Raw genomic sequence first — 24,915 nt, forward strand, 5'->3', positions numbered from 1 at the left:
TTGACAAGAGAGAAGTCTATTCTAGACATGTAGTTACAGGACAGTTCCATTACTTGGAACAAGGCCAGGAAGAACCAGCTCTGCTGAGTGACAGGGAACCACTCTGTATCCACCAGGAAATGGAGTTGAGTAACTTAGGCTGCAATTTTAGGTCCACTGGCCTGGGAGTAAGCCCCCTTGGATTCAGTAAGACTGGCTTCTGGAGTAGGTGTGGTTAGGACTGCAGTATTAATTCACTCTTTTTGCGGTGTAAAGGGTAGGAGGTCAACTCTGAAGAAAAACGTAATTTCTATTGGTAACATTTCCATTTGGATGCCAGTTTCCATACTGCCAAGTCTCAACATTTCCGTTCAAGTGTAAGTCCCAGCTGGATTGATGTGGTCACAGATTGATAAAGGTAAAGGGACCCCTGACCATTAGGTCCAGTCATGGCTGACTCTGGGGTTGCGGCGCTCATCTCGCTTTATTGGCCGAGGGAGCCGGCATACAGCTTCCAGGTCATGTGGCTAGCATGACTAAGCCGCTTCTGGTGAACCAGAGCAGCGCACAGAAACACTGTTTACCTTCCCGCTAGAGTGGTACCTATTTATCTACTTGCACTTTGATGTGCTTTCAAACTGCTAGGTTGGCAGGAGCAGGGACAGAGCAACGGCAGCTCACCCCATTGCGGGGATTCGAACCGCCGACCTTCTGATTGGCAAGCTCTAGGCTCAGTGGTTTGATGTGGTCACAGATTGATAGGACAAGTTCAAATATTTGCTGGAAATGCAAAGAGAAAGAAGGCACCTTTTATCATATGTGGTGGAACTGTAAGGTAATAAAAGAATTCTGGGAAATGATATATAATGAATTGGGGGGAACGTTTAAAATAACATTTGTTAAAAAACCAGAAGCTTTTTTTATTAGGAATTGGAGGTGCACAAATACCGAAGGCCCAGAAAAGACTGTCTATGTACACAACGACAGCCGCCTGGATGCTTCTAGCCCAGAGATGAAGAGACGAAAAGGTCAGTACTGGAGTGGAATGGCAGACCGAGTTGATGGACTATGCAGAGATGGCAAAAATGACTGGGAAAATCAGAAACCAGGAAGATAATTTTTTTAACAAAGAATGGGGGAGCTTTATTTCATGTTTGGAAGACCACTGTAAACAACTGAACTCATTAGCAGGGCTTTACTAACACTGGCAATATGGCAACGACTTTGGGTATAATGGACAATCAAATAATTGGAGTAACTTAAAATATGCAGTAGAAAAGAATAAGTACGGAAGCCATGGAGGGGTGGAGGGAAGTTTAAAGATTTGGGAGAAACTTATGTATTTGTTTTTATTTGTGATTTTGAATGTTAATTTTAATTTGTAAAACCAAATAAAATTAATGTGATGTGGTCACAGATTGATTCTGTGGTGAAAATGAACCACAACAAAGGGCCGTAGCTCTGGGGTAGAACATCTGCTTTGCATGCTGGAGATCCCACGTTCGATTCCCAGCATTTCCAGAAAAAGCTGAAATCCAGGAGAGCTGCTGCCAGCCAGTGTAGGAAATAATGAGCTGTGATGATCAGTAGCCTTCCTCCTATCTTCCCGTGTTAAATCTCGCTGACAGGATGGTCAGAGTCTTTGCCATTCATTCTAGCTCTTTCTCTGAGTAGTCCCGTCTTAATAATTACTTCCAGAGTGCCATAAATCTCTTTACATCCTTAATACACCTGTCTCTCTTTTGGTTTCACAGGTTCTGAAATTGCTTCGTGTCTATTCTTAGCCCTTTTCTCTAATAACTAGGAAATACTTTTCCTCCCTCTCCATTTATTCCTCCCCCCCCCCTTTTCTTTCTTCAGGCCCAAGTGAACCACTATGAAATTGTGGGGTTTTCTCCCCATTGACGTTGTTTCTGCTTCCATTCACTTTAACTACCATATTTAAGAATAGTCTCAGAAAAAATTTGGTGTGTGTGTGAAATGTTTATTCTACCATGGGTTGTCAACATGGTGCTCATGGGCACATATATGTCTGCAGAGGCCTTCCCTGGAGCTTGCAGAGTTTCATCCTCCTGTTTATCTACTATTTACCTATTTATCTACTTTCATTTTGATGTGCTTTCGAACTGCTAGGTTGGCAGGAGCAGAGACCGAGCAACTGGAGCTCACCCCGTCGCGGGGATTCAAACCACCGACCTTCTGAACGGCAAGTCCTAGGCTCTGTGGTTTAACCCACAGCGCCACCCACGTCCCTTCTAGAAGTGCATAGCGAGACTTAATAAGACCTGACCCCTTATTAAGGGGTACTTGTCTAAAGCCTCCTAAACACTAAAGCCTCCTATATCACAGCTCCTACAGCTCGCAACGGGCTTTGCAATGAGGAGGAAAAGTCTATAGAGGTAGTGGAGAACCATCTTGGTGTGACAGACCATCTTCTTATCTCTCCCCACATCCATGGGCAAACTTAATGTATTTCATGGCAGGAGAACCAGTGTGGCATAGTGGTTAGAGTGTTGGACTAGGACCTGGGAGGCCAGGGTTCAAATCTCCACTCAGACATGCAGCTCACTGGGTGACCTTGGCCAGTCACTGCCTCTCAACCTAACCTACCTCACAGGGCTGTTGTGAGGGTAAAATCCAGGGAAGGATGAGACCAATGAATGTCGCCTTGAGCTCCTTGGAAGAAAGGTTGGGTACAAGTATAAAATTTAAAAATACACGCATACATACTGAATTTCCAAAAGGATCAGGAAGCTGTTGGAAAGCAATGGGTCCCAACTGCAAACTGTGATTTGGGCGCTGATATTCACGATGGTATTCCACCCATCCCCAACTATAGTTCTTCTCTGTTCTGATCAATCAAATGTATGCTGTATTCTAATCCCAGAAGGCATCCTTTGCCCTTCTTTCTGTTCGCTTGAAGGTGAAATATCAGAGGCTGAAGTTTGCTCTTTTTGTATTCTAAAATAGTTGTCCCCAAAGTTTTAACCCCCAAACTGGAATGAACAATGAACATTCCAAATCTCGAAGCTTGAAGTTTTCACCCGTACATTTTTTAGAAGATTAATGTTTGAGCATGTGTGAGCATAGATGGGGGGCTGGGGTTGGAGTGGGGAAGAAGAATATCCTTCCTTCATTGATGATTAATTATAAATGCCTGTTGTGATTTCTGATCACGCTTGAAGGTTTCCATGCTATATTCTCATGAGGCATTTGTAGTTTTTGCTACCAGTTTAATTTTTTTTTAAAGTACAATACAAAACCTGATTAACTTTATAACTTGATTAACTTTATGACTGGATAGCAGAGCTTCCAGAAGTACCTTTGCTCCTATTTATTCAAAAAAAAGGCTGACACAGGTGAGATGCCTTTCCTAATATCCTAGGTTAGCATAATTATGGTCTAGAGCCATTTCTGAATTAGTTCCAGCTAGTTAGCTTCACTGCAAGACAATTGAGACTGCCATCGTTTGAGAATTCAACACAGTCTGATGATGGATTCATATAAAACGCAAAATCCATTATTTATACACAGTAGGAAAAGAAACCATCTGACTGGACTGGCATATGAAGTATGCAAAGGCATTTCATTTTTGACGGTTGGAAATTTTAAACTCAAGCGGCTTTTAATCAACGTCCCATTGCAAAACAAAGTTTAGCATTTTTATTTCTTATTCACCAGCGGTGCAATGTAACTAAAGACAGAAGCTGCAAACGCTTTATGGCCTATTACTCAACATGTGCTTATAATAAATTAGCGACAAATGACAGCTACTTTGGACTCGCAGTGCAACAAAGAGAAATAAGAACCAAATTCAGTGGAAGGTTTCAAGTGGTTGTGTGGAAAGGCTGCTTACATTCTGCCGCAACTCACGTTTCAATCAACCACTTAACCTCTGCAGGGTTAAACAGTAGGCACACATTTCAATTCTTGAGCAGGTGGACAGCCAATTTAATGAGAGAAAGTTACATTGCATCTCCTATGAACATGCTTTTTGGGATAAGCCTCTTATCCTGCCAGTTTGTTTCTAGGCCCAATTCAAGGTGCTCCCATTAGTGTTTTAAAAGCCCTAAACAACATAGACTCCAAATATCTGAAAGACCGTCTCCTTATAAACCCACCTTGGTGTTAAATTCAGCAAAGGGGCCCCTCTAAGGGGTTCCATCCTCCTTTGGGGTGTGGGTGGTATGGGAGATAGCTTTCCCTGTGGCAGCCCCCAATTTGTGGGATTCCCTCCCAAAAGAGAAGGGAATTTGGCTTCTTCAATATTCAGCTTTCAGTAAATGTTGAAGATGCACCTATTTACCCTGATCTTTTACACCTGGTGTGCATACCATGCTACTGTCCCCAGAAAACTAGAGCATTCCATTTTTCTGCACGAGACCACGGCAGCCATTTTGGACACTGTGATCTTGTGCCGCAATCTCGCCCCCCAAAAGTTATTGGGGGGCTGCAATCTCATGTGGCTCACCAAAATGTACATTCCCCCCGCTCTCATGTGAGAGCATGGCATCCCGAAAAAGTGCTTTTTCAGGGCCACAATCTCGCTCCCCGTCTGAGGCCAAAATTTGTCACACACAAACACACACATTTCTGTTACTTTCCATTCTGCTCAGTTCACTACGTCATAGTTGTGGTACCCTGCGGTGCCCCCTAGGCTAAATCCAACTCTGCCATGCGTATCACAAGCTCATGTTCCAGGAAACCAAAACTGCTTTTGCAGTTACAGTGGTACCTCTGTTTACAAACTTAATTTGTTCCGGAGGTCCGTTCTCAACCTGAAACTGTTCTTAACCTGAGGTACCACTTTAGCTAATGGGGCCTTCTGCTCCCACCACACCACTGGTGCGCGATTTCTGTTCTCATCCTGAGGTAAAGTTCTTAACCCAAGGTACTACTTCCAGGTTAGTAGAGTCTGTAACCCAAACTGTTTGTAACCCGAGGTGTTTGTAATAACCCAAGGTGTTTGTAACCCAAGGTACCACTGTATATTCCTGCTTCTGGTTCCACATAGGCAATATTCGCAACTGCTACCCCCTGCCTTGTTTTTGCTGCGTTTGCAATATTCGGCTATACTTTTTGCACATCAAACAGCCAACTGGCCAGATGGTCCCTTTAAATAACCAGAGTATTAGAAACATGTGGATATTCCACAAAATGACTATCTACAAGACCGTAACATCATCAGTTCCTGTTCTAATCTAACGTAACGACTGCTATCAACCTGTCGAGATTACTCTGCCCATTCTCTCTCATCTGATTCCAAGGAGTTCCCTGCATTTCTTCAGATTGCATTAAAGTAGACTCCTTGCTGTGTATTGCTCATGAGGAATCAGCCATATCTCGCCACAAATTACCCGACCTTTTGTTAAAGAAAGCATTGCTTTGGGCCCATTTGGGGGGATGTCTGAAAAGCACTTTCTCCTTGATAAATGGGGGGATGATTCCTTGATTGGCCTGGCAGTTGTTTCACATTATTCGACAGACTCCAGAGTCATTGCCCAGGGCTGATTAAGTAGCATCTGCATAGTCATTGTGGAACAAGTACTCAAGACATTACAAGATCAGCCTAAACTGTTTCCTACTCAGCTTGAGGGGTATCTTAGGATGAAACATTCAGGAGAAATTTAACGTTGCACCAAGGCGATCATTCCATCAAGGAAGCATTTCAGCTCATCAGTTGGAATCATCCACTCCTCTGTCCCCCCTCCCCACATTCTGGGCATTCTCTTGGCCCACACAGAGCCAGAGAGATGGGGTGTATGGCAAGAAAGGGGGGAAACCCTATGCATGAGTAAAAGTCCTTGCACAGGGCTTCTGCTGATGGGACTGATAGGTTGAATCCCTCCCACTGAGTTCTCTTCCTTTTCTTCATCCAGATACGACAGCATATGATGATAGAATGAGGTCAAGAAGATACAACACCATGCGATAATGACAAGGCGTTTGAGTACATTGTACTGGATATTGTTCAGTGAGTCAGAGGGATTTGATTTTTTTTGAAATATCTAGTTCCACCTTGGGGATTAGCTACATTAGTAAAGGAACAACAATTTGAATGCGCTATAAACATGCAACACCAGATGGCGTCAGAGGGCAGGAAATTTTTATATGCAGTTTTCCATAGGGTTTTAATTTTTCTTTTGTTATAACGATCTAATTTCTTATTTATTTATAGCAGGATTTTTTCCTTTGTGTAGATCCACCCTTGATTTGATCAGGAGTATTTCCTTACATCACAAAACTAACCCAAAACTTAACCAGTATCGGGTCCAGTGACATGTCAAAGCAGTAATTGCTTATGGCAGCACTTGGAGATTAAGGCCTCAATCCTAGTCACTCATCCCTGGTCATGAGCCCCAAAGAAAATTGTGTGCCTTACTTCCAAGTAAACATGCATAGGATTGTGCTGTAAATGTTTGAAGATTCATGCTTAGAGCAGCTTCACAAGTCATGCAGCAAACATCCTTCTTGCACACCCACAAATATTATCCTTGAGTTTCTCAGAGAGCAGAAGAAATAAAGGGTGGAGCTTCAGGTAACACCATCCCAGGAACAAGATGTTAGCCTAGGATTAGATGCTAAGAGGAGGGACAGGCTTGGGGTGTGTGTTTGTACTTGCTTAAATTTGAGGCTGTGCTTGGCATAAGAGTAGGAGGGGTGTGGCTCTAGGTTTGGAAATCACAGCAGGATTAATGATGGACAGGGCCTTTTCAGTGGTGGCCCAATCATTATTTCAGGAAATGTGAATGACTCCATCCTGTGAAACTTTTGAGAAACAACTTAAAACTATTTTTTTTAGTTCACTCTGCTTTTTATTAACTACTGTTCTTTTCTTGATTGCTGCTGCTGTTTTAACTGCTATTGTTCAGTTGTCAGGGGGTTAAATGTGGTTTCAATCAGGCGTCTATTTTATTATGTTTTGTCATTCTTATCAATATTGTATTTAATGACATTTGTAAGCCACCTTGAAGGTGCAGTTGTGCCCTCAAAAGAACAGTATTGCTGTTACAAAATTATTATTATTTATTTAATATATATTATATTTTATATTTACGATACAAATTAAAGAACAAATAAATACATAACTAAGATTGCCCTTCTTTGAAAGAGTGCTTTATGGGGTTTCCTAATTTCTTTTTTTTTAAAAAAAAATAATATTTATGACTTTTAAACACTACAAAAAAAGAGAAAGAAAGAAGAAGAAAAAAGAAAACAATACAATACAATGTATAAACATTACAAAACACAACACTAACACAATAAACTAAATAAAGCCAAACAAAAACAATTTAAAACACACATCATACAATTTCAATGTCATACCTTTCATTTACTTGTTTCAGCGACCTCCTCACACCTCCCTTTTTGTATTCCGCTTCTATTAATTGTTTCAGCAATTCCTTTCCATCTTTCTCTGTTTTCAGTCCTATATTTATCTTAACATATTCTAACCTTATTTTTCCCTAATACTCTAATAATCTATCTATACTTAATTCCTTATAACATTTCTACTAAAGCCATATAACTTCATTCCAACATTTTTCCAACATTCGTCACTTTTACAGTATTTCTATAAATAGTCTTTAAACTTTTCCCAATCTTCTTCCACCGTCTCTTCTCCCTGGTCTCGGATTCTGCCAGTCATTTCCGCCAATTCCATATAATCCATCAACCTGGTAATCTTCTGTCCGAGGCTCTTAACTCTTTTCCAATATGGGGTTTCCTAATTTCATACAGATTATCATATGTAGCAGATTTAATAATATAATGTTAATGTTTGTTGTTGTTGTAGAAAAGCTAGTTTCTACAAGATTGAAATTAAAATATGATCTATTACCTTGGAATGCTCGCTTCCCTTTAGTTCTGGAGAACTCTTGGATCGCTGACAAGTTCCAAAGGAGAATCATCAGTGTGCGAAGACTTGGGAAGCAAATCCCATTGAGCTCTAGAGGACTTGAGACTCCATTCCGAATAAACCTCCTTAATTATTGTGCTGCATTGCTCTGAGTCGGATGCCTTTGAAAAGGTAGTTTATTATTTAGGTATTTATTTCCCACCCTTCACCCTACAAGTCCCAGGGTTCGATCCCCATATGTGACAGCAGCATATTCCTGCATTGCAGGGCATTGGGCTAGATGATGTTCAGGGTCCCTTCCAACTCTACAGTTCTATGATTCTATAAAAATAAGGAGGGTCCTAAAGATATAGCCTTGTTTGTTTGTTTGTTTGTTTGTTTGTTTGTTTGTTCGTTCATTCGTTCTCAAGGGGAGATAATTAAGGAAACACTGAATTAAGGAAATTCTATAAATATGGCTTTTGAAATCTAGATCATGGGTAGGCAAACTAAGGCCCAGGGGCCGGATCTGGTCCAATGGCCTTCTAAATCCGGCCCACGGATGGTCCAGGAATCAGCATGTTTTTACATGAGTAGAATGTGTGCTTTCTTAAAAAATGCATCTCTGGGTTATTTGTGGGGCATAGGAATTCGTTCATTCCCCCCCCAAAAAAATAGTCCGCCCCACCCCCACAAGGTCTGAGGGACAGTGGACCGGCCCCCTGTTGAAAAAGTTTGCTGGCCCCAATCTAGAAAAAGAAGAGGAGGAGGAGGAGGAGGAGGAGGAGTTTGGATTTGATATCCCGCTTTATCACTACCCGAAGGAGCCTCAAAGCAGCTAACAATCTCCTTTTCCCTTCCTCCCCCACAACAAACACTCTGTGAGGTGAGTGGGGCTGAGAGACTTCAGAGAAGTGTGACTGGCCCAAGGTCACCCAGCAGCTGCATGTGGAGGAGCGGGGAAGCAAACCCGGTTCACCAGATTATGAGTCTACCACTCCTAACCACTACACCACACTGGCTCTCTACACTATCTACCCTCCTGTATGTGGCAGAGCAGCCTTTCCCAACCCCTAGCATCTTCCAAATGTTCTAGACCACAACTTTCATCACCCCTGACCTCTGGCCATGGTGGAATTGCAGACCCAAAGGTCTGGGGGATACCATCTTTGAAGATCTGGAGTAGCTCAGTTGGTAGAGCATTGGACTCTAGTCTCAGGGTCATGGGTTTGTGCCCCACAATGGGCAAAAGATTCCTTCATTGCATGGGGTTTGGACTAGATGAGCCCTGTGGTTTCTTCCAACTCTATGATTCTGTGTTGGGGAAGGCTGCATGAGAGCCTCGCTAGAAGGAAAGGCTCAGGACACAACTCACTTTACAATACAGTGCCAGGCATTTTCAGCTATTGCTGCTTTTTTTGTTCCCCACTAGGTGTCGTTGTTGTTGGTGCTGTGCTGAGTGGTGGGGGAGGGGGGAGGGAAGGAGTCATGCTGCAACAGCAAGGAACATCAAAGGAACTGGCTGGGTGGGTTCCAAAGCAAAAGGTTTAAGAGCACTGGCTTGGCGTCTGAGAGAGATGCCACTTGGACAGCCAGAATGATCTCTTCTTGTTGCCAGAGCACTGAAGCACTCCTTTGCTTGGGTGAAACAGGGCAAGGAGACCAAAAAAAATAAATGGCACCATGTTCAAGGAGGGAGAAGCCGGCAACTGTGAGCGCATTCCAGTGAGCACATTCACAAACCGCATGGGGAATGCAGGCTGCGGGTTCAAAGGGGTGTTTGAGAAACACCTGATACAATTGCCCAGGGGACAGAATATTTGCAACAGCGTTGGCAGGGGGCGGACGGGAAAATCAGATTTAGCGACAGAGAGGGTTTGCAAGACATTCCCAAGACGAGCGCATGTCCAGGTGACCTGAACCCAAAAATCACATGGGAAAACAAATCCAATGCTGTGGGGCGGGGCGAACATTTTCCATACCTTGAGCCTTCTCCCTGCAAGCCACACGTCGTCTTTTCACAACTTTCCTCATTTGTGTGTGTGGAGAGAGAGAGAGAGAGAGAGAGAGAGAGAGAGAGAGAGAATATCTTAGAATTGTAGAGTTGTAGGATCTTAGAATTGTAGAGGAATATGAATTGTGAAAAGATTATGTGTGACTTCCAGGAAGAGGCAGTGACAAGCTCAAGGTCTCCAGTGGAGCTTTGTGACAGAATAAGGATTCAACCAGGGTTTCCCTAGTTCCAGCCTGGTTGTCAGGGACCGTGCTGAGGAGGGCTGCACTGAGGAGGAATGGTGGGAGCCACCCCCTCCCCCTGATCCTGATCTTGAATCTTCCCAGGAGCAGGACGACAGTATGGATTTGGAACAGTGGTTTGCAGAGGGGCATAGTTCAGAAGGCAGAAGCTGGGAAATACTGGATGGGGAACAGCTGGGAGAAGAAACACTGGAAGAGAGAGGGTTAACAGATTCACAGTCTCTGGACAGCATTTCTCCACTCAGCCCAAGGTCAAGAAGAGCTCAGAAAGTTTCAGAACAGAAAACACAGAGACTACAAACTCAGATTACAAGACATAGGAGTGACTTGGATTAATAGGGATGGAGGTGGGAGTGACTTTAATTGGGAGCACCACCATTCTGGTTAGATGCTCCTTCACTGTGTTTATTAAAGATACTAACTGGTAGGAATTAATTTTATTTGATCTGCTCATTTACGGCCATGGGGGAGGAAGCTGATTCCCTGAAGCCTGACACTGGTATTCTAACCACTTCACCACACTGCCTCTTTGCTTTCAACTCCCTTTCACCAAAGATGATCTGTTCACCCTTCATCGGTCCATCCCTCATAGGAACAATGCAGGAATCTGCTGTATACTAAGACCATTGGTCCATCTAACTCATGGCAGAGACCCTCTGGGGTTTCAGACAGAAGCGTCCCCCCCCCCTCCACCTAGACATGTGAGTGATCAACCCTGGAACTTCGGCATGCAAAACTGAGCTATAGCCCTTCTCACACGTAGTTCAGGTCCTCTAAGTTTACATAACCCAAATTCCTGGCCGATCCTGAAGAATTTGGCTTTAAATTTTCCAATTACGGCGACAACTCCACATACTCCGATAGGAGCAGCACCGATGCGAGACATTCTGGCATGCAATAAAGTGACATATTAATGTAGCAGCAGGAACAGATTGGAAGCCAGTTGTGCTTTTGTTTTATTTGTTATTCCGAGGCTCCAAAGTGCTCGACTCTAATAGAGCAGAATGAATGAACGACGAGGACGTGAATGTGCAAACCATTTCTACGCATGTCTTTAAGGGCTTCAGTCACAGTGGGTTGCTAGGTTGCAGAAAAGAAAAAGCCAGTGTTTTTTAAATAATTATGCAACAATATATTTTAGGAGAAGCTAGGACAATATATGGGCAATGTGGCATGCCGACCAGCTCTCCCCTCCTCCCCTTGTTCACATTAGCCATGCGTGGCTGGAGACAATCCACACATGGCGACGATGTGGGAGCCATGACTCACTACATCACCTACCCAATCCCATCCCACGCAGGAGACACAAGCTGCAAAATGCAGGGGTGGCACAGGCAACAAGATCCCCAGAACAGAGGTACTTCAGGGATCCCTGCACACGCAGCCAGGTTCAACACTTCTTTTGCTGCTCACAAGCAGAGACTGCTTGTATGACCACCCTTCAGAATGAACAACACACAAAAAAAGACAAAGGAATGATATAATCCTTCCCTGGCGGAGCAGTTACGGGTGGTGCTGTGGTCTAAACCACTGAGCCTCTTGGGCTTGCCGATCAGAAGGTCAAGGTTCAAATCCCCATGACAAAGTGAGCTCCAGTTGCTCTGTCCCAGCTCCTGCCAACCTAGCAGCTTGAAAGCACGCCAGTGCAAGCAGATAAATAGGTACCATAGTGGTGGGAAGATAAACAGCATTTCCATGTGCTCTGGTTTCCCGTTGCACCAGAAGTGGTTTAATCCTGCTGGACACATGACCCGGAAAGCTGTCTGTGGACAAACACTGGGTCCCTCGGCCTGAAGCGAGATGAGTGCTGCAACCCCATAGTCACCTTTGACTGGACTTAACCATCCAGGGGTCCTTTACCCTTTTACCTTTGACTTCAAATGGATATTGCTCAATAAGGGCCTGTGTGTGCATTATAAAGCATTGGGAGGAAGGCATGCATAGGTATTGATTTTTCTTTACTGTCAGTTCCCTTAGGGACCTGTGGTCAAGCAGAGAAGTGGGATATAAATCTTCCAAATAAATAATAATTAATGCAACACCATGGCAGCCTGCTAAACATCCACACTGGCTCACCAGCGTCTTGTTAAAGCAACTGGTTTTCCTACCTGATTTGAATGGCAAAAAATAGGGTGTGTTGTCTTGCAGCTTGCCTAACCACAAAGTATGGCGGCTGTGGTCCACTTAAAGAAAAACAATCACAGCTAAACCAGAACCCTTGGGTGAATTTTATGTCTCTGTTTAATTCTGTGTGCTCGCCCCTTTTCACTCTTTGAGCTATTGCCATGTTACATTTGCCCACTAGGGGCAGACACTGAAGAAAAAAAGCAAACAAACCACATTCTAAGATCCTTTGCTATATCCTTGCCTGGGATGGGCCGAGGGGAGTTGAAGTCCACAGCACCACTCAGGTTGGTGAAAGCTGCTTTATCCTAACAGGCACATTTTATGTCCTGTTCCCCAGCAGTAGCTGTACACAAAACTTTTTGAAATTTCATAAAATTGTGGAGTTAGAAGAGATCCTAAGGATCATCTAGTTGAACCCTCTGCAATGCAAGAATTCTGTCAACAGCCATCCCTGGGTGGGCTTGAACCACCAACCTTCTAGGTTAACAGCCAGACACACTGACCCATTGTGCCCCATCTCTAGTAAGATATGTAATGGGCGAACATTAAACTGAAAGTTTTCTCCCAATATCTCAAGAAGTCATTTGGTTGTGTGCAAATATATTTTAAGTTTACTTTAATAAGTTGGTTAAAGAGCCAGCGCTTAGAAGTCCTAAAGTACAGTCGTACCTTGGAAGTTGAACGGAATCTGTTCCATTCAACTTCCAAAACGTTCAGAAACCAAAGCGTGGCTTCTGATTGGCTGCAGGAAGCTCCATTGGATGTTCAGATTCCAAAGAATGTTTGCAATCCGGAACACTCACTTCCGGGTTTGTGGCGTTCGGGAGCCAAAACGTCCGAGTACCAAGGCGTTTGGGATCCAAGGTATAACTGTAGTAAGTTCTAGGACAAATTCCTTTCTCAGGTGAATATGATTGTGGTTACTGCAAGTCTCTGTAGATAAATGGAAGCTGTAAGAAATAATTCCAATGAATGAATGAATTTACAGCTGTTGCTGTGTCACATTGACTAAGAAACACACAAAAGGATTATGCATCCTCACATCTCCTACTCCCAACAAAATAAACCCCCTTAAATAAAAGTCACTGGGTTTGAAAAGTGCCCTTGAGAAATCAACAGACCAAGATGAGAAGACAGTGCAGGACGAGAGCAGAAATTCCCTGTGACACGGTGGCTTCTCACGTGGTAGTACCATGTGTCATTATGGTCTGCAGGGCTAAAAAAAACAACCACCTCACAGTAAATATATTGGAGGCTTCCCTCCTTAGGTAGCATTCATCTTCTCAAGTGAGGAGGTACGTTTGATTAATGTCTAGCAATCTTAAGGGAAAGATGTCGCGTTTGTGTTGCGTGAAATGTGAAATGACAAGGGACTCGTCATGTATCCTGATGGCATCTTTATGTTAACAATTATTGCTATGCTGGGTTTTAGCTCCTTGTTGTGCTGACACCGTTTGAGTGGCCCCTTCTGGGTTTTTTAGCAGTCGGGATGTCAAAGTAAGTCACACATGGATGACACAGTCAGTTGCTCATTGAGAATCATATCTGATTGGCAGAGCAACAGGTGCCTTGACATCAACATCTGAAACTCCCATGAATTTCACCATGAACTCACCATGAACACCTCCTTTGTTCTCTTATAATGGCAGTGGTGCCCACCTGAGAGGTGCTGGAACTGAGTTCTGGTGAGCTCTGTCTGGGGGAAAAACACACACCCTGATTTTACATATCTTTACACAATTTGATGGAAGCACGAACTGCATAAAATTTTGTGCAAGACAGCTGCATATCCCCGCTGTGAGTGGATTTTATTTCTGAGGGGAAAATGCACTGGATAAGGCTCAGGGTCCCTTCCACCTCTACAATTCTATGATTCTATGAAAACGCTTCAACCTGACGTAGTTGTGAAACATATGATCAAGCTCAGAATGGACTGAAAAAGTCCCTGGTGGTTGTCCTGGTAAAATGAATGGGAGTTGCACAAAGACAAAAGTGATTTCCAGTGGAATGTCTTAGTCTGGGTGAGAGTAATTAAAAGTCACATCTGCACTGTACGTTTAATGTCAGCTTAACAGTCATGGTTCCCACTCCCTACCCCCAAATAATCCTGAGAACTGTTGAGGGTTCTGAGAGTTGTTTAGAGACCCCATCTTCCCCTCACAGAGCTCCACTTCCCAAAGTTCCCTGGTAAGATGGATGGATTGATATACCACTCTGTAAAGTGTAGCTCTGTAAGGGGAATAGTGGTCTCTTAATAAGTCTCAGTGCCTTTAACAAACTACATTTCCCAGAATTCTATGGGAGAAGCTCTGGCTGTTAAAGAGGTATCGCAGTGCTTTATGTGTGTGGTGCTCAGGCCACTACATAAGACCATGAAAATATTGTGTGAAGTATTGCAAATCTATTTGGGAGAAAGCTTTGCAGATATGCTTGGGAGAGACAGTGGCGTAGCGTGGGTTATCAGCACCCGGGGCAAGGCAAGTAATTTGCGCCCCCTAACCCATGGATTAGGGGACGCAGGTGGCGCTGTGGGTTAAAGCCTCAGCGCCTAGGACTTGCCGATCGAAAGGTCGGCGGTTCGAATCCCTGCGGCGGGGTGCGCTCCCGCTGCTCGGTCCCAGCGCCTGCCAACCTAGCAGTTCGAAAGCACCCCCGGGTGCAAGTAGATAAATAGGGACCGCTTACCAGCGGGAAGGTAAACGGCGTTTCCGTGTGCGGCTCTGGCTCGCCAGAGCAGCGATGTCACGCTGGCCACGTGACCTGGAAGTGTCTCTGGACAGCGCTGGCCCCTGGCCTCTTGAGTGAGATGGGCGCACAACCCCAGAGTCTGTCAAGACTGGCCCGTACGGGCAGGGGTACCTTTACCTTTTTTAACCCATGGATTTGCGCCCCCTAACCCGTGGATTTGCGCCCCCTAACCCATGGATTTCCCTAACCCCCAGATGTTGCGCCCGGTGCGGCCGGGCCCCCCCTGCACCCCCACGCTACGCCACTGGGGAGAGAGACTCATTGAACTGAGTGGATTTAGCTTGTTTTGCCATCCGTCTGTCTTGGGAGAGTTTGTCTGATGGGGGTTTAGTCAAAACGTTGGGGAGTTACAGTGCCTGCTGTGGCTGCAGAAACTGATACAGGAGAGACACGTTTTGTTGCAGCTGGGGCAGATGAAGGCGTCCGGTTTTGCTACTGGTGCCCCATAGCATTTCTTCTCTCTGTGCTCCTCCCAGCAGTCGTTCCTCCTGCTGTGAGTGGATTTTATTTCAGAGTAAAAATGCAGAGGATAAGGCTACTAGTCTATTAAAAGCAGGAGGGAAGATCTGTAGGCAGTTCAGGAGCTTCCTCGAGAAAAGAGTGAAATATACTTGAACCAGCACTGTTTTTATGTTAATATCACCCACTTGAGCTTCGCTCTCAAGATTTATGATGTCACTATTAAAGTCCTCCAGGTCATTACAATCTTGCCTTTCATCTAGCCTGTATATAAATAATTGATCATCATAAGGATTGAAACCTGGGGAAATGAAGACAACTTAACACAGATATTCTTTATGACATCAATTACAGAGGAAATCATTTGGTGGGAGAAGGATATTTCAAGTGCCACAATCACGAGAGCTTCCACAATACTTAGTGTTTGCCAATGAAAACGATACTGAGAGCGCTGCTTTATGACGAAAACACTTTATTGTGCAATGAACGCGGGTCACTCAACTGCATATATGGTTTTGGGAGTATTTAAGTTTTTCTTTATGATTAAAGTGTTCTTTATGGTGAAAGTGATAAAGTGACTTATAACTGATTCAATGGATTTAAAGAGCATGTTGGATACTGTAAAATATCAAGGGGACTGGAATCTTATATACGCTTACCTGGGAATAATTACTATTTAACTGAGTGGGAATTGCAGCTGCATAAGCCTATGCCAGGCATAGGCAAACTCGGCCCTCCAGATGTTTTGGGACTACAACTCCTATCATCCCTAGCTAACAGGACCAGTGGTCAGGGATGATGGGAATTGTAGTCTCAAAACATCTGGAGGGCCAAGTTTGCCTATACCTGCTGTAAACATTGTCTGTCTGAGGGAAAGTGTTGGGTAAGCATACAATTTAATAAACAAATGCTACTATTCATTATTAGAAGAGGAAACCCTCTTCTATATTGTTTTGGGAATGAAATATTCTTAGCTATAGCAAAACCCCAAAGCCAGAATATCTTTAAAAACACAAAAGTAAGCACTGCTGAATATCAGATTTCAAAAGATGCCTCAGTTTCAGAATGCCCTAAAACTTCTGTGAGTTGTTCTGCTCACCCTATTAAGATGAACCCAAGAATAAAGCTTTAGAATTGAAAATTTAGATCAGGGTTTCCCAAACTTGGGTCTCCAGCTGTTTTTGGACTACAACGTCCATCATCCCTAGCTATCAGAACACAGTGGTCAGGGATGATGGGAACTGTACTCCAAAAAGCAGCTGGAGACCCAAGTTTGGGAAAGACTGGTTCAGATGGTTAGTTGCACTGATGAAAACATACCGCCTTCATATTTATTGAGCTACACTTTTCAGTTGCGCTTCTCCATTTATTTTATGCTTAATAAGGGTGAAGTGAAGCCATGAGAACGGCAGCAAGCTGGAAAATGTAGCATCCAGGCTTGTTATCAATGTTCTGGGCTGCTATAGGAAACCTTGAAGAATCACTTTAAAGGACCAACTCCCATTTGACTGCTCCTCATCCAGGACTGCTGCCTATGAGCCACCTGACTGCAGCAAAGATGGGTCAGAAGAGCCCACTCCATCAGCACAGGTGTGACTAGGGATAGATAAGAAAGTAGTTTTATTTCTCATCTGAAAGCAACGCTACCCAATTTTCAGTTTCCACAACAATATGTGAACCAAAGCACAACCGTCCATTGAAATTCGCACTTCTCTGAATTTTGCAGTGCCGTTCTCCAACTACTTAATTAATCAATTTAAAAAGTATTGGTGTGTATGTATGAATATGTATATGCATATATGTAATATACTGAAGTAGTTTACAGCAGTTAAAATATCACACTGTACAATAAAACCATAAATAGTTGAAAACAGTTAAAATTGTGTACAAAAATGCATATAATAGGGTAAAAGTGCATAACAATGTAGGCATTAGTGAAAACAGCATACATAAATGCAATATATTAGGGGAAATAATGTATAGACTAGGGGAAATTGTGTACAAAAATGCATACATTAGGATAAATTTGCTCTAATATTCTGACGAATTTTCATGAAAAGTTTTAAATTAAAATTCAAATTGATACGGGAATGTGGAGAACTGAACTTAAGACTGGAAAAAATGAGAAAGTAAGAGAATCTGAAATTGACAGATTCACCGATCCTTACTTGTGACTAACTGCCATTTGGATCCTCTTCATCCAGAACTGCTTCCCTTAGTAGAGTGTTACTATGAGAAATTAGTGCCTGAATGAGTATTTTCTATCTGTTGTCTATTTTGTATATTCCTTCCCATTCCTAACCTTAGTGCAGAGGTGATACAATGGAGTGGATTGCTCTGATTGGGTTTTGCAGTTCACTGTTCATGCTCAGAAGATAATGTTCTAAGATCTGGGGCAGAGGTAGGGGAAGACCCTTTCCTGGCTAGTCCCCTTACCTGAAGCATCACCCCTTCCTGGTCTACGGCCTTTTCAGTTGAGTTGCTCTCCAGGTGGAATTCCTTGAGACTTGCCTAAAAAGTAGACCTAAGAACTGACCAGAAACAAAGAGAAAGAGCCTGGCCTGCTCTTATACCTTTAAGAGCAACTTCAGATGATGAAGATCAGTAGGCAAAGCTTTTCACAGCATGGAGAAAAGCTTTTAACACCTGCTAATATTTTCAAGTTGCTATTAAAAGGACTGCTGCATAGCACCCTGTTGAAACCCTGGCCAGCTCACTTTTGGCTTGTAGGAAGAAGGTCAAGTCCATTTTTAAAGACGTCTTCTGCCGCAGAAGAAGTAGATGCAAGATTAGTACTGGTTATCATAGCATTGGAAAGGGACTCAAAGACCAGTTACTCCAACATTTCTCCGATTAAAATAGGGACATCCTATTCTACATCAGGAAGCCTACCCTGTGCCCATACTGTCCCATTGCCTGTGTTGAAGTAAGATTCAGCTGCCATTCTGGTCAGCTTTTACACCTGGAAGGGACTTATGCATAGAAGCCCTAAATGGCTTCTGAAGTAGCACCTCCACCCCCACTGTTCAGCCCGGACACTGAGGTCCAGCTCCAAGAGCCTTCTGGCGGTTACCTCACTGCGAGAAGTGAGCTACAGGGAGCCAGGCAGAGGGCCTTCTCAGTGGTGGCGTCCACCCTGTGGAACGCCCTCCATCAGATGTCAAGGAAATAAACAACTATCTGACTTTTAGAAGACATCTGAAGGCAGCCCTGTTTAGGGAACTTTTAAAGTTTGATGTTTTATAGTGTTTTTAATATTCTGTTGGGAGCCAGATGGACAGCCAGATGGACAGGGTATACAAATAAATTATTATTATTATTATTATTATTATTATTATTATTATTGACGAGGCAGCATCTTGTCCTTCTCCTAAGACAGCAAAATGCTTTCAGATGGCCCTGGGTGCTGTCCTGTTGCCTATTAGTTATTGCTGTTTTAGGATTTAGTTTTTCTCCCCAGGGATGAGTTTTATTTACGATTCGTTGTGGAATATGTAGAATTGCAAGCTTTGGCTTCAGAAGCTTAGAATGTGACTGTAAAACTGTCTGTAACTCCCATAAACAAACAAATGAACAAACGAATAAAACTCCTTTGTAAGCAAACAGTCCCTCTTAGGGATTTGGCCCTCCAGGCACTTTAACCTGCTGACTCAAAAAGAAATACTCAGAACTTGGCTTTGTTGTTTCCAGTTTATATTCTGCCTTTCATAACTCTCTTGTGCTTAAAGGACAGCTGTGCAGCTGCTGCTGTTTAGCCACAGTTTTAGTGGCTAGTAATATGTAGTACGTGATATATCCCATCGAGGAATGATTTCCCTACATAATCATCAGGTATTATCTCACTCCAAACAGATATCTCTGCGTGACATTTCTAAAATTCCCCTGAGGATGTCAAGGTCTTCAGCCTGAAAAATACGGAGCGGAAGCAGCATTTTAAAGGTTACCGTAACTTCTATTCCCACAACAGACAAAAGTAATTTTTTTGTGCTAGTTATTTTGGGAAGTGTACAGAGCTGTTGTCCCCTCCCACCCCCTTTCTTTCGCGGCAAAGAAACTCCCGAGAAGGAGGAAGCAACCGTGCATTGCTCTTCATGGCTTTTTGCAGAAATAGAGTCACAGTTCATGGTCAGTACGGTTGTGGCACCATCCTAACTATGACTGCAAAAGAGGGGCCAGAAATGGGCAGCCTTGGGGGATGTGATTCAGGATGTTTGAAGGAATGGGAGCAAGTTTTGTTGTTGTTGTTTAGTCGTTTAGTCATGTCCGACTCTTCGTGACCCCATGGACCAGAGCACGCCAGGCACTTCTGTCTTCCACTGCCTCCCGCAGTTTGGTCAGCTTGTTTGTAGCTTTGAGAACACTGTCCAACCATCTCATCCTCTGTCGTCCCCTTCTCCTTGTGCCCTCCATCTTTCCCAACATCAGGGTCTTTTCCAGGGAGTCTTCTCTTCTCATGAGGTGGCCAAAGTATTGGAGCCTCAGCTTCACGATCTGTCCTTCCAGTGAGCACTCAGGGCTGATTTCCTTCAGAATGGATACGTTTGATCTTTTTGCAGTCCATGGGACTCTCAAGAGTCTCCTCCAGCACCATAGTTCAAAAGCATCAATTCTTCGGCAATCAGCCTTCTTTATGGTCCAGCTCTCACTTCCATACATCACTACTGGGAAAACCATAGCTTTAACAATACGGACCTTTGTTGGCAAGGTGATGTCTCTGCTTTTTAAGATGGTGTCTAGGTTTGCCATCACCTTTCTCCCAAGGAGCAGGCGTCTTTTAATTTCGTGACTGCTGTCACCATCTGCAGTGATCATGGAGCCCAAGAAAGTAAAATCTCTCACTGCCTCCATTTCTTCCCCTTCTATTTGCCAGGAGGTGATGGGACCAGTGGCCATGATCTTCGTTTTTTTGATGTTGAGCTTCAGACCATATTTTGCGCTCTCCTCTTTCACCCTCATTAAAAGGTTCTTTAATTCCTCCTCACTTTCTGCCATCAAGGTTGTGTCATCTGCATATCTGAGGTTGTTGATATTTCTTCCAGCAATCTTAATTCTGGCTTGGGATTCATCTAGCCCAGCCTTTCGCATGATGATTTCTGCATATAAGTTAAATAAGCGGGTGGACAATATACAGCCTTGTCGTACTCCTTTCCCAATGTTGAACCAGTCAGTTGTTCCATATCCAGTTCTAACTGTAGCTTCTTGTCCCACATAGAGGTTTTTCAGGAGACAGATGAGGTGTTCAGGCACTCCCATTTCTTTAAGAACTTGCCATAGTTTGCTGTGGTTGACACAGTCAAAGGCTTTTGCATAGTCAATGAAGCAGAAGTAGATGTCTTTCTGGAACTCTCTAGCTTTCTCCATAATCCAGCGCATGTTTGCAATTTGGTCTCTGGTTCCTCTGCCTCTTCTAAATCCAGCTTGCACTTCTGGGAGTTCTCGGTCCACATACTGCTTAAGCCTGCCTTGTAGAATTTTAAGAATAACCTTAAGCAAGTTTAGTCACATCCTTCTCCCAGGAGTAAGTCCCACTTCCCTCCCAGTGTAGGGTTCTAAGAAAATAGCTGTTACAACAAAACACATGCACATTATTTCCATCCAGCTCTTTGATCCAATCAGCTCAAGTTGGGGTATCTGGTTCTCTCCACCCACCCTCATTTTTATTATCACAACAACTCTGTGAGGTAGGTCAGGCTGAAAGATGGTGACACTGAATGAGGATCTCAACCTGGCTCTTCTCAGTCCTGGTCTCACCCTCTAGGCACTACACCACGCTGGCTCACCAATAAATTCAACGGCGAGCCCCTGGCAAACATCCCCCACCAACCTTCTCCTTCTCAGCCTCCTGACTCCTGCACCCACAACAAAGGTTTTGAATTCCCTCTTCTGTTTCCTGAGCTTCTGAATGATCCGGGAGGAGAAGCAGTATGCGTGCGACTACTGAGGGTTTGCAACCCTTCTTTCTGAGGACTTGAAGAGAACTCTTGGAAACGCCAGTAGCACAGAGATTTTTAATCATATGCGACTGTGGAGACTGCAATAACTTAGAGATGGAGCTATGTGTTTGTTGCCTTCCTAAGCAAGTGCTGTGGGCTCTTTTTGGCAGCATGTTTATATTTTGTGTGTGGCAAGGATATGGAATGGATCAAGGGATATCATTCTGGTGTTTGTGCCATTGTTGCTTGTTTATTGGTGCCAGCAATGAATGACCAATGTGGGGACATTAAGAATAATGTTGTGATTTGTGGGTGCCAGCTATGTTCCTAGAGACTATGTGGTAATGGCTGTTGTTGTTGCATCAATGCCTTTCGCACTGTAGTGTTATTTTTGTGTTTATGCTGTTGAGATCCCCAGTTTGATACGCTGATGTAAAATATCCCCACCTCACCCTGCTCCATTGTATTGTAATGACACAATTAAGTGAATCTCATGCCTTGTCCTGATTTTTGGATAGATGAAGAACTGTTTATAGATGCAACAGCAGCAACTCTGGCATAGTGGAGGCTGTTTTAACAAGGCCACAGGATTGCCCTACCACTACAACATAAAATGGATGCCTTGTCACTCACTAATAAGGAAAAACTTAGCAGTGTGCATGCAAAGCTAGTGTCCTGGAAAAACTGGGATGTCTCATTTTTCATCGAGAAAGAATGGCGGCCATTTTGATCGCTGTGATCGCACACAATGGCCACTGTGCTCTCACGTTTTAAAAAATGGGAAGATGGCATCCTGGATTTTGACTTCAAAGTGTTGGAGGGTATGCAGTGTATAAAAGTTTATGTTTAATGATATTCATACAAAAAAAAAAAATCATTTAAATGTGCAGTAATAAATTTCAAGGCATTATCGGTGGGCCTGTGTATAAAGTCATCATCAGACCATGCAGTGGGGGTTGGCTGGTGGAATAACTTAAAGTTTGCGTTATCCCTTTTCGTGAGCCAACTAATGCTTGCTAAATCCTCTAGTATGTGAAGTAGGAAACCTCAATCTCTCAGGCCTTGTCAGTCAGCACAATAAAACTTTTCACAGGCCATAAATTAAAAAGCCCTAAATGCAAAGTGGCATAAGAACCGTGAGGCCTTGTCTTTTCCTAGTGCACTAACTAATCTGCTAGAAGGATGGTTGTAATATTTTCATCAAATATTTGGGGTATGGATTTCCACTGAGCCGGGAGATCAGCCATGGTGATGATGTGTAGCATTTGTTTTAATCTATTATCACTTACAGAGGAGAGAGGAAATATGGGGCAGTCCAGATGGTAATCTGGTATGTACACACACAGAAGGGGATTCTTTGTATTTCCTGCCATTGTTAACAAAAGGACAGAGGCTATGCTACTGAGCTTGTGCATTATTATGCATGCTCCTAGCCATATCCAAGTGTTTGCTGTTTAGGCAACTGCAGTTTGCAACATCGTTCAGGTGCCTGCACATTAATCTCACGAGTTATTCTAGCAGAAAACTCATGCTGTTAGTAAATGTTTTGCAATAACGGTTACTAGATGCAGTGTAATTTCCTCTGATGAGATTTGAGTAGTGATTCTGCAAATCCCATGTACTTATAAAAATCCAGTCCAATTAAAAATAATATTTATTCATCTGTTATCCTGAGGTTTCCATAACACAGTTTTGACTAAGGAGATTTTCACATGATGCAATTGCTGGTTATGAACGACCTCCATGAACTCATGCACTTCTGCCACAGACAGCAAGGGAGCTCCATGTGCATGGGGAACATGCTATTTAAATGATGCTTTATATATGGTGGAAGCAAGGAATCTCACTTGGTATTTTTTAAACTACAATAAGTCACCAATGTACTCCATTACATATAACAAAAGTAGTGCAAGATACTAACTCTTGTGTATTCTGCATGCTAATGCTAAATATGGTGGTGCATATATACTATAATATATGGTTTTTTAAAAAACCAAAATTCAAATAATGATAAAAAAGAACGGTATGGAGAAAATAGATAGAGGGCTTATCCACACTTCCTTTTTGCCCTGCTCTTTCCAGGCAGAGGTTCACATTTTAATGCTCCATGTCCCAAGCTTTCCTTGCAAAAAAACCAAAACCAAACAAACCCAACCCTGCTCTTTAGAGTTGAATCGGAACAAACATCAATTTGGGTTTTCTGCAGATTGATGTTTGCTCCGATGGAGCTTTAAAGAACGGGATTTCACGAAGAAAGATCTGGAGCGAAAAAGGGTCCTTGGACGCAGAGCTTTAAATAGCGGGTCCTGTCTGGAAAGAACAGAGGAAAGCCCAGAGATAAGTTTTCTCTCATTATACTAGAGCTTGGGGCCAGCCCATGAAGCCGAATATTAGAAGATTCGGGGGAGACGAAAGAAAGTCCTCCTTCGTACAGCATGTTGCTAAATTACAGAACTCGCTCCCACAAGATGTAGCGATGGCCACCAGTCTGGATGGCTTTTAAGAAGAATTTACAAAAATTCAGTGGCTGCTGGTCATGATGGTTATGTTCTATCTCAACGGTGTGAGCCAGTATGCCTCTAGAAACAATTTCCTGGGAATCACAACTGAGGAAAGTGCTGCTGCCCTCAGGTTCTGCTTGTCGGCTTCCTGTAGACAGCTGGTTGGCCAATGGGAGAACAGGATGCTGGGCTAGTTGGGTCTTTGGTCTGATCCAGCAGGACACTCCTTAGGTTACATTGACTACCGATCCACGTAGCAAGCATCAACAAATAGCATATTTGAGTAGCACCTGCCCTGTACACCCACCCCACCCACACCTTAATTGGCACTCCAGACTAATGAGTGCCAATGGCTAGGTTGAGGAGCTGCCATTTTAATTTCTCACAATGCCCTCCAATGAAGCATTGCTCCGGATCATTCTATGAAATCAAAATGGCGGCAGTTCTGCTGCCAGGTACTGTAAGCCTGTGGCTGCGGGGGTCCTTGACATATTATGCAAAGTGGGCGGGTGTGAAGGGAGATAAACGGACAAAACCTGTAGCTAAGAGAACTTTGTAAACACTTTTTTTGCTCAGCAGAAAACCAAACAAGTGAATTTAGCTGTAGATAATGTCAGTTTGCCAACAATATAATTAGCTTGTTCATTTATAGGAACTTTTTTTAAAAAAAACTGTTTTATGATGTGGTTGCAGGTTATCTTTTTTATGGGACACGCATTACTATAAAAACCTTTCTCAATTTAGGGAGCTTTGCATTGGCAAAGCATGTGAGGGGTTTTGTTTCCCAGCTTTGTTAACTTTCCCATCAATTACACTTATAAATGCCTGTCATATTAGAATCCAGAGCCCTGGGCCATTCAGTTGAAAGATTTCAGTATCTCTTGAACATGGTTTTTCCTTTTGATCTGATTGTACATTGAGTTCTTCAAACAGGAGGAACGTTCCCACTTTATAGAGCAATCCGGAGACGGAAAGCTTTTACTAATGTGTCTGTGTAAAACAAGGACACCCTTTCTCACCAGCAAACAGTGTTTCAGTCTCTCTTGTGTGACCTGTCTGGTCAGGTATTTCTCCA

General features: G+C 43.3%; 1 long non-coding RNA gene across 1 annotated transcript in view; it reads left to right on the forward strand.

Annotated features, from left to right (window-relative positions):
- Positions 1 to 19,297: 19,297 nt before the first annotated feature.
- The window catches only part of LOC307220621, a 39,552-nt gene continuing 33,934 nt past the window's right edge, over positions 19,298 to 24,915 (forward strand). Inside the window, exon 1 of the long non-coding RNA XR_013840999.1 lies at positions 19,298 to 19,345. This is a non-coding gene — a long non-coding RNA (uncharacterized lncRNA). The remainder of the gene's footprint in view (positions 19,346 to 24,915) is intronic.

The sequence above is a fragment of the Podarcis cretensis genome (assembly GCF_951804945.1).
Source record: "Podarcis cretensis genome assembly, chromosome: 1".
NCBI lineage: Eukaryota > Metazoa > Chordata > Lepidosauria > Squamata > Lacertidae > Podarcis > Podarcis cretensis.